Source organism: Lepidochelys olivacea (genome assembly GCF_965140295.1).
Source record: "Lepidochelys olivacea isolate rLepOli2 genome assembly, chromosome: 3".
Classification (NCBI taxonomy): Eukaryota; Metazoa; Chordata; order Testudines; family Cheloniidae; genus Lepidochelys; species Lepidochelys olivacea.
The window spans coordinates 22404480-22413813 of record NC_140413.1 but is presented as its reverse complement, the minus strand read 5'-3'; the positions used below and the strand labels follow the sequence as shown (position 1 = coordinate 22413813).

The 9334-nt window shown below is 50.4% G+C and overlaps 1 long non-coding RNA gene across 1 annotated transcript; it reads right to left on the bottom strand.

The window, feature by feature from the left end:
- Positions 1 to 296: 296 nt before the first annotated feature.
- Positions 297 to 6561, bottom strand: LOC311518944. The gene is made up of 2 exons (XR_014711150.1): positions 6402 to 6561; positions 297 to 971 (listed from the first exon to the last, which is right to left on the bottom strand). It is a non-coding gene; the product is annotated as an uncharacterized lncRNA (long non-coding RNA).
- Positions 6562 to 9334: the final 2773 nt, after the last annotated feature.

Here is a 9334-nt window from a genome sequence, read left to right as displayed (position 1 = left end):
GAAAGCTTCACTCTGGGCTGGATAGCAGAGGCTCAGAGCCTGGAGGCTGAGTTTGAACAGCCAGAGACCAGGGCTATTAGAGGGGCGCAGTGTGGGGCCATAAGGATCAGGGATGCCTTGAGGCAGCAATTTGAAGCTGACAGCCACTAATATTGGTTGCTATGCTCGGGAGTGCAGTGCTTGTAATGCTAGGAGGTGATTGTGATTGGTGCAGACAATGCACTATGAAGGTTTAACATAATTGTCTGTTGCTTTGCAGGGCTCTGTTGGCTTTCAATTAATAGAATAAAGATTGCTTTCAAGCCAACACAATTCTTTTATTAAAAAACAACAACCGGAGGAGTGAGTTAAACAAAAAGAAAACATCATCAGTGAGGGGGATGGGGGAAGGGAAGGTCCTAGGAGCAGGTGGGGTCCCGGGACGGCTAAAGATTTGTGTATGTCCAGGGATCATATCCAACCTTCGCCCTTGGAGTAAAATGCAGCAGGTACTGTACTTCAGCAGGGCCAAAGTGCAGAGGGACGGGTGTTGAGTGCAGTGGGTGGTGGGAGTCCGCAGGGCTGGACTGTGATGGGGGAGGAATGGAATGCAGGGGGTACAGACTGGAGCCAGGAGGTTGATCAGAGGGTGTTGGTGGTGTCTGGGGGGAGCATGGGAAAAGAGTTTTGCGACAGCAGCTGCAGGGGAGGGCGGGCACAGAGCTGCTCGGTTTGCAGTGCTAGTATTGCCTGGAGCGTGTCTGCTTGGTGCTCCATAACCTTTAAGAGCCGCTCCGTGGCTTCATTCTGGCGTGCCATGTTCTCCTTTCAGTCCCTCTTCTCGCTGTCCCACCACTCCTTCAGTTTCTGTTTCTCAGCCTCAGAGTGCATCATGCAGAAAGCCCTCCTTAGTTCTTCTTGGCCGCTTTCTAATTCTGTGCAGCCGTTCAGCCGCCGATAACAAAGGGGAGGCTGGGCTCCGAAGGTCATCTCTGTGAAGTTTAAATGCAACATTTTACAGAAGCAGTATTATTTGCAGCACACACAACACTGATTCAGTGATTTAAAACACAGCCAGTACTCACACGCCTGTCACTAGCTGGCTGACTCCAGACAAGCACACATAAGCCACGAGACCCCCAAAATGGTGAGTAGTCACAGGGGCAAGGTAAATCACTGTTCCCAGACCCTGCTGTACACTGGGCACGTGGCTCTTAGGCACTTGGGGAGAGCCAGCACTGTAGCGGGGGGGCTGATAATCATTCCTGTCCCCAAACTTTCCACAGGATGTGATCATTATGGAAGATCTCGCTGCTGAGGGTGAGCAGGGAATCAAGGTAGGGTCTTCTCCAAGACTGTGGCTTCTGCCCTGGCCCCTATGAGGCTCGCCTTTGTGTAGCAAGGGTGCGTCTCCCCCCCTGCGACGGCACATTGGCATGGGAAAGTTACCGTTAATGGGGCAAGAAACAAAGCAGCTCTGCCAAAGAACCTGCAGCAGCGGATTGCCCAGTATTTCCATGAGAGTTTCCTGGAGATCTCTGAGGGAGATTCCTGTGAAGTGAGGGAGTCAATCAACAGCTTGTTCCGCTGCTGAGACAAGGTGTATGGTGGGAGACAAGCCTGCTTTCTGCAACCTTCCTGCCCCCAACAACTCACTTCAGTGATTCCCAAAATCAAAGCCTTTCCTGTTTGCACTTCACCAGCATCCAACAGCTGTAACTGGCCAGTCTCCTCCAGGGTAGAAAAGAGCTCCTGGCTGCACGTGTCTCTGACCTCCGAGTCGTCCTCTGCCTCTGGGTCCCCCTTCCCCTCCCCCTCCTCATCCAAGATTTCCTCCTCCTGGCTTGGTCCACTCTCGACTGGCACATGAGCCACTGAGGTATCCACAGTGGCCTCTGCAGTGGAGGTAGGGTCACTGCCGAGTATCATGTCCAGCTCTTCGCTCCTTCACTTTGGCCCTGCAATGTGTCCCGGTCATGGCCCCTTTCTGTCATGCATCGTGAAATCTGTCCATAGGTATCATAATTCCTATGGCTGGAGCGCAGCTGGGACTGGACAGTCTCCTCTCCCCAAATGCTCGGCATTGCTCCAAGCAGGGGATTGCCTGGTGCGTGGAGCAGGCATGGTCACCTGGAAAGATGCTCTGAGACCACTGCACGCATCACAGAGCAAACAGGAAGGGGACTTTCAAAATTCTAAAGGCATTTACGGGGTGGGGATGACAGTTGGTCATCTGAGGGCAGGATGGTAGAGTTCAAACCAATGACCAGAGAGGTGAGAACAGGCATTGTGGGTGTCAAGGCTGATACCCCACTCTGGCATTTCGAGTGCAGAAGGTGGGAGCCCACAAGGATGCTAAATATTAATACTGGCCACTCCAGGCTTGTATTAAACTCCCAAGGTTACAGCTTCTCTCTGACCTTGGATGGATAGATGCTGCCACTACCCTAGTACAGAACCCCCTTGAAAACCCAGGAAGGTGCACTTGGGGTACTTCCTTTGGGGTACCCTCGAGCCCTTTCATCCCCCCTCTGGGGAAGAGCTGAGAAAAAAAAAAAGAAATCAGCTGTCGCCACCAGCTAATTAAACAACATATGCACAAACCTCTTAGGACACAAAAATCCAATCCTGTTCTTAAAAAAGGTAAATTTTATGAATTAAAAAAAAAGAAAGAAAATATATCTGGGAACTTAGGCATTTGCTAGATTTTAAAAAACAACAACTACAAGGATTAAGCATCAAGAATAGCTTTCTTGAGGTCCAGCTTAAAGGTTACAAGCAGAACAAAAACACCTGGAGTTCGCAAGGAGGAATCCACAAGCCATAAGGAAATAAAAGAGATAAACCTAATCGCATCTTCCTAGACATTTCCAGATCTACTTACATACCTGGGGTTTTAAATGAGTAGTTTCTAGGTATGATGCTGATGGGTTTTCATACTTGGCCCAAACTTCTTACAACGTAACTGATCTGTCCCTTCTCTCTGGGAGAACCACAACAGACAGACAAAGGGGAAGTTTTTTTCCTCAATTTTAAAAAGTTCTAGCCTTCCCATAGGCTCTTTTGGTCAGGTGCAGACTCCCTTCCTTTTTACCTATGCATAGCAGTGAGACTTTTAACCCTTTACAGGTAAAGCAAGTAGAGAATAGCTACTAAGAGGGATTTTATAGCTAATTGGCTAGCTGGGTGTCCATAAAAGGGAGCTACCCCTCCTCCCTTCATTTATCACACTGGGACACCTCCCGGAGGCCAATCGCCGTGCTATAATCGACCAGGGTGTCTACACTGACACCGCGGCTCTGTAGCCCCGGTGCAGAAAGCTCTACGCCTCTCGTCGGGGTGGCTTTTTTACAGCACTGCAACTGTGCAGTTTGTGCTCACTAAGCGGCGTGGCCGCGTGTGCAGCTCGGGAATCGCAGCGCAGAAACCTGCTTTACTGCGCAGAAACTTGCCCGTGTAGACAGGGCGTGAGATACATATCTTAAATAATTGCCCTGTTATCGCCTCCTCCTTCAGGAGTCTGGTGAATTGCGAAAAAGGATTGAGAAGAAGTTGGCCTGTGGATTTGTTGACAGCCCTCCAGTTTAGAAGCTAAATTGTTAGGCTTCCCCAGAGGTCAAATGTACTTAGTGGGAGAGCTGCAATGACGGAGCAGGGAGGACACGAACAGGCAGCATGCTTGTGTAATGATCTCTTTGCTGGTGACATTCTGCCAAGGGAAGAAGTGGTCACAGCTGTGACCACAGAAGAAACTGTTACTGTGAAAACAGCAGGCGACAGAGTTCCAAAGTGTACGCAGTGCTACCGGTGCAGGCAAGACGCTTGCAGCCAGCTTGACCCCTGCGTACAGAACGCGATGAGAGGTTACCTCAGCAGTGACCGGTGCCCCATAGAAGGGAGAACTATTCGCGCCCCTGCGGCTATTGTGCCAGCAATCTCTGTCCACTCCCATTGACGTGGTGGAGACTGACGCCGTGAGCAGTCTTGCTCAAATCAAAGGTAATCCAAGGAGTGACCTGTGTGTCCACCCTGGGGAGCACTTTCATAAGGTGACACTGTACATGAGCTTGGTTGACCACATAGTGGTAACAGGTTAAATTTCTCAGAAGGCTTTACAGACACAGGCATCAATGTGAGGTGCAGAAGGCTGTTTGGGTAGTAGAAGCTAAACTAAACCCTGTCTATGGCAAAACAGCCTTATACATTAATTGCCATACAAGTAGAAAAGACATTAAAGGTCTTTCTGGTTCTCCTTCTATAGAGATAATGAAGTGAAGAAATGAAAATCATAAGAAGAAACAACTAAAATATTAATTTGAATTATTTAATTTACTAATGTTTCTGTTTTACTAACTTTAGGGCCTTATGCATATGAGTGATCTCACTCCAGTCAATAGGGTTATTAATGCGAGCACAGCTCACACCTCCCTGGTGTTGTTGGTTGGAGAAAAGCACAGTTAAATAGAATTTGTTTAATTAAAAAAACCCCCACCCCAGACCTCACTGAAATGGGAGCCAAGGTACCACGTGCTCTTGTAACCCACACACATCCTGGATGTGGTGTTCTGTCCCGACTAGTAGGGCTAAGCTTACAACATCCAGAGCACAGAATGTAGGATTTGCCATACCAGATCAGATCATTGGTCTGCATAAATAGGTGGGTGGCAGACACCACTGATTTGGTCAACTTAATGTACCCTCTACACCAGTGGTGAGCAACCTGCGGCCCATCAGGGTAATCTGATTGCAGGCCGCGAGACATTCTGACACTGGTGGGGCCCTCTGCAGCTCGCCGTTCCCGGCGGGGGGGCTGAGCAGCTGAGCAGCCTCTCCCAACTTTGGGCACTGAAGGTTTTGATTTCTTTCTTCCCCAGAAAGAAAAGGAGTACTTGTGGCACCTTAGAGACTAACCAATTTATTTGAGCATGAGCTTTCGTGAGCTTCCCCAGCTCTTCTCTAGTTTGTTCTCAGCACCGCTTAGGCATTTCTATTTTCAGATAAAGTGTGAGGGGTTTTGCGTTCATTCCCAGCTGAGCACTCACCTTGTGTGATCCTAGTGGTCAAGCTGGCTGCAGACACTGAAGTATCACACATTTTTATTTCTATAGAAAACCTGATGGAAATATGAAATATTCCAGATTCCCATAGATTGCCACATTGTTCCCATGGCGACAGTAATAGTGAATGAACCACATACTCAGGAGTAATCTTTATGGCAGGGACAGAGACACAGTCAGTCACAGTGATCTCCTGATGGCGTGGCTTTGTAATGACTTTTACCCTTGCTAAATGTCTTGCGCTCCATTATTTTGTTCAGCTCACTGTAGGCGGGGACAGGGGGCGGGAATCTTCTGTGCCCACTGTGGGAGGCAGAGCTGCTGTTAATGCTAATTCAACTGCAGTATCAAATCAGGCAGCTTGGCCGGATCTTTGCTCCACTGCACTGATGTTTACTCTACACAGTGTGCTCCAATCGAGTGCAGCGAGCAGGGAACGTATAGAAAGCTAACATGCGCATGGCCCATGAATGCTGCGGAAGAGCGCAGTTAACCCTTTGTATGCTGTCCTGATCCAGGATATGAGTGTGCAGCGTGTGGGGGGGGGGGAGTTCTTGTAACGCGCAATGTTACTAATGTTTCTGCGTCTGTCAGAGCTATACTGGAAGGCTCAGCACATGGCTACATGCCTTGAGACGACGGGAAGCTTTGGAGAAATCCAAATGAGGATGGTAATGGCGTTTGGCAAACATGAACCCATAGCCATAACTAGGCATTTTAGCGCCTGGAGCGAGCAAGCATATTTACGTCCTCTAGAGGAGACATGGGGGGGGCCACATGGGGTTACGTCTCCTCCCCCCCCCAGATTTCTGCCTTCCATTTCGCACAGTTGGAAAACCATCGTCTCCTGCCAGGAGCTGGGAGATCGGAAGGTGGTGGAGGAGCCTGGCCTGCTCAGGCCCCTGGCTCTCCGTGCTGCGGGCTCAGGTCTGTGGCTGGCTGCCCGGCACCCCTCCAGGCCCTGTTTCCCAAGCCAGCCTATATCCGCACAGCTGAGCACTCAGCAGAGCCAGGAGTGCAGGGCAGTGGCGAGTGAATGCCTCAGGAAGCCTCGCATGGCAGCCGGGCTCCACAGTTTGTGTACACCCCACAGTTTGAAAATCTCTGTGCTAAATGGAAGGCAGAAATTGGGAGGAGGTGTTATCTGGGGTTCTTTCAACCCAAAGCTCTTGGTAACTTTTCCTCTGTGGGAGGTGGTGTCAGGAAATAAATCAGGGGAGACACGGCTGTCCAACCGATAGATGGCTGGCACAAACAGGACAATACAAGAGTGCTTGCACTTAAAGCTAAACTTTACTTAGTCTTAAGCACTTATACACACCTCCGCAACAGGTTAGTAAAACACCCCCAACCCTTGATAATTACCAAAGCTGAGTGTGGCTCTCAAGTGGCACAGCGGCAACCCGTCTGCTGATGGGGAACACAAGATGCATCCAGAGGGAGAGTCCAGTCCTGAAGAGTCCCACTGCCTCAAACTTTTCCCCCTTATTTATACATTTAGTAATAGAATGACATGTCCCTTAAAGCAAACTTGTTAAGTAAGCAGTTTCAATGGTCAAGCGAGAGGTTCCTTCTGATTATCAATTAACCAGGTGTGGGTTTTTCCAGAGTTTGCAGCCTTGAGGCCCCAGTAGACATTCCTGGGGCACATCCTGCTCTTCTAAGATGCATGTATCAAGTTGCCCTCTCTGTGGCACCCAACCCCTCCCTCCCCTCCTGCCTTGGTTAAACTGAGACTGTTGAATGGCCAATTTACAGCCTGCTGAATTGGCTGCTTTTAGCAATAAGTCATAGTGGTTTCAGGCACTTTACTGATTTGCCAAAGTCTCCCCGTACAGAGGGGAAAACATGACCTGCATGCCCTCCCAAGTCATCCCTCACCCCCACAGCTTTGTGCCCTGAGTGGTTGCCCTGCTTGCCCTACCCTGGTTATGGCCCTGCATGAACCAACACCCAAATTCATTGTACCCCCACTGATTCTTTGCCAGGTCTTTGGGTGCTCCCCCTACACTAGGATGTTCTCTGGGCACCTCCAACCATCCATTAGCATCCCTCTCCTTTTCAGGGGTTGAAGTCAGAGGGGACATCAACTCCCCACCAGTACTGCTGTAAAGCACATTGGCAGAAGCGGTCCCCACCACCCCGTGGTGAAGTGTCCTGGCCACTGGTTCGCATTTGCCCCCGGGGGTTAGACCTGTTTCCCCCATCTTGTAAGGAGATGCCCTCAGGATGCCCACTATGTTACCTTTTTTGGATCTGGAGCCTAAATCAGAGATTTCCTGCACTGAGCATGTGCCACAAGGGGGCACCAGCCTCATCTTGGGTGCCTCCCCCATCCTGCATGGGCTACCTTGGAGTTCAGCCAACTCCATACAGAGATCATCCAGGAACAAATCAGCACCTATATCAGAGAGGATCATTCCATCCCCTCTATAAAGCTCAGCCATGCTCTGGCCTGTTGGTGTCCTGTTACCCAACGTGAACCATCCTGGTCAGGATTCAGATGCATTGACAGAGCACTTTGAGGAAACTTGTACTGTGGCTGCTTGTGCTATACCTTCACTGTAAATCAGTTAGACTGCAGTGGCCAAGGTTGTGACTACAGCATCTTTTAGCATTAGGTTCATACACATGCTTCTTTGAAAACACAGTGGGATCTCAACTACACAAACATTGGGTATCCAGGTTGGAACCACTGATAAAATTGGGACAATGCTTGTAAAGCATATAAATCAACTCTAATAGCCCTCAATATCTTCACCTCTCCACTGTAAATGGGATGAATGAACATGTGTTTTTTCTTCATGATCATTTTATTTTAATTAGAAACAACGGATCATCCTCCAGGAAAACTAGACTGAAGGCTCCTTTGTGGATGTGTAAGGCTCTGCTGATGCCATTTTTTTTTTCCTGGTGGCCTTTTCAAATTGATGATGCACATTTGCATATACTTCTTAAAAGGCATTTATCCCCCTGGAAACCATGAAAACTTTTTAGCAGACTTATCCCAACTACAGATATTTTGTAGAATTTCAAGCAAAATGCCCAGTGACTTTGTGAACCTTATTGTTATTATTGACAATAGTATCAGTGGCTCAGCCCTCCGGCCAAGTCACACAATTAAAAATGGATGAACCCCTTCCTGGGTAACAAAAGTCCAACAAAGCTATCTGCCCTCTCTAGGGTCTTCAGCCCCATCTCAGAGCCCTTTAAATCTCACCCTTTGCTTGGGCTTCTAAACAAGACTTATCCCCTGCTTGGATAGGCCACTTTGCTAGTGGCTGGTGGGGAACCCAGGTCCATCCAGGGACTCTGTAAACAGCAGCCATGTTTGCTGCTGCTATTCCCCAGGCCTTGTCCCATGTAGCCCCTTTCTCTTCATTCTGATCTCAGGGCTGAGGTTCTCAAATCTTCTTCCTTCTCACTGAATGCCAGTGTCACCAAACACCATCCTTTGGTTCTCTCTTGAGCTCCTATGAGCTGAGCAGAGCAGAGCACCCTTCTTTACACCTGTGCTCCCCACCAGGAACTAACTTGCTCAAGCTCGGCAGCTCCTTTTATCTGAACCTGCTGGGCTCTGATTGGCTGCCTCTATGCATCCTCTCTAGATAGATTTACCTTCACTGCTCCTTTCCTGGGGTGGGGTGTGGTAAGACCGTGGACCCTCCCGCAGTGGGCCTTGAAGGACCAGGTACACCAGAGGACAAACTACGGCCCGCGGGCCACATCCGGCCCACGGGACCCTCCTGCCTGGCCCCTGAGCTCCTGGCCCGCGAGGCTAGCCCCCAGCCCCTCCCGCGCTGTTCCTCCACCCCCACAGCCTCAGCTCACTTCGCTGCCAGCGCAATACTCTGGGTAGCGGGGCTGCAAGCTCCCGGGGCAGTGCAGCTGCAGAGCCCGGCCTGACCAGGTGCTCTGTGCTGCACGGTAAGGGGGCATGGGGTCTGGATAGAGGGCAGGGGAATTCGAGGGGGTGATCAAGGGGTGGGGGTGTGGATAGGGGTCGAGGTAGTCAGAGGGTGGGGAACAGGGGAGTTGAATGGGGGCAGGGGTTGTGAGGGGCAGTCAGGAAGGGGAGTGGGGGTTGGATGGGGCGGCGGGAGGCAGTCAGGGGCAGGGGTTCCTGGGGCGGTCAGGGGACAGGGAGAAGGTGTGGTTGGATGGGGCAGGGGTCCTGGGGGGGTAGTCAGGAATGAGAGGAGGGGTTGGATGGGGCAGTGGGGGATAGTCAGGGGCGGAAGGTCCAGGGGTGTTCAGGGAGCAGGGGGTGGTGGATGGGGCAGGCAGACTGGGGGGCC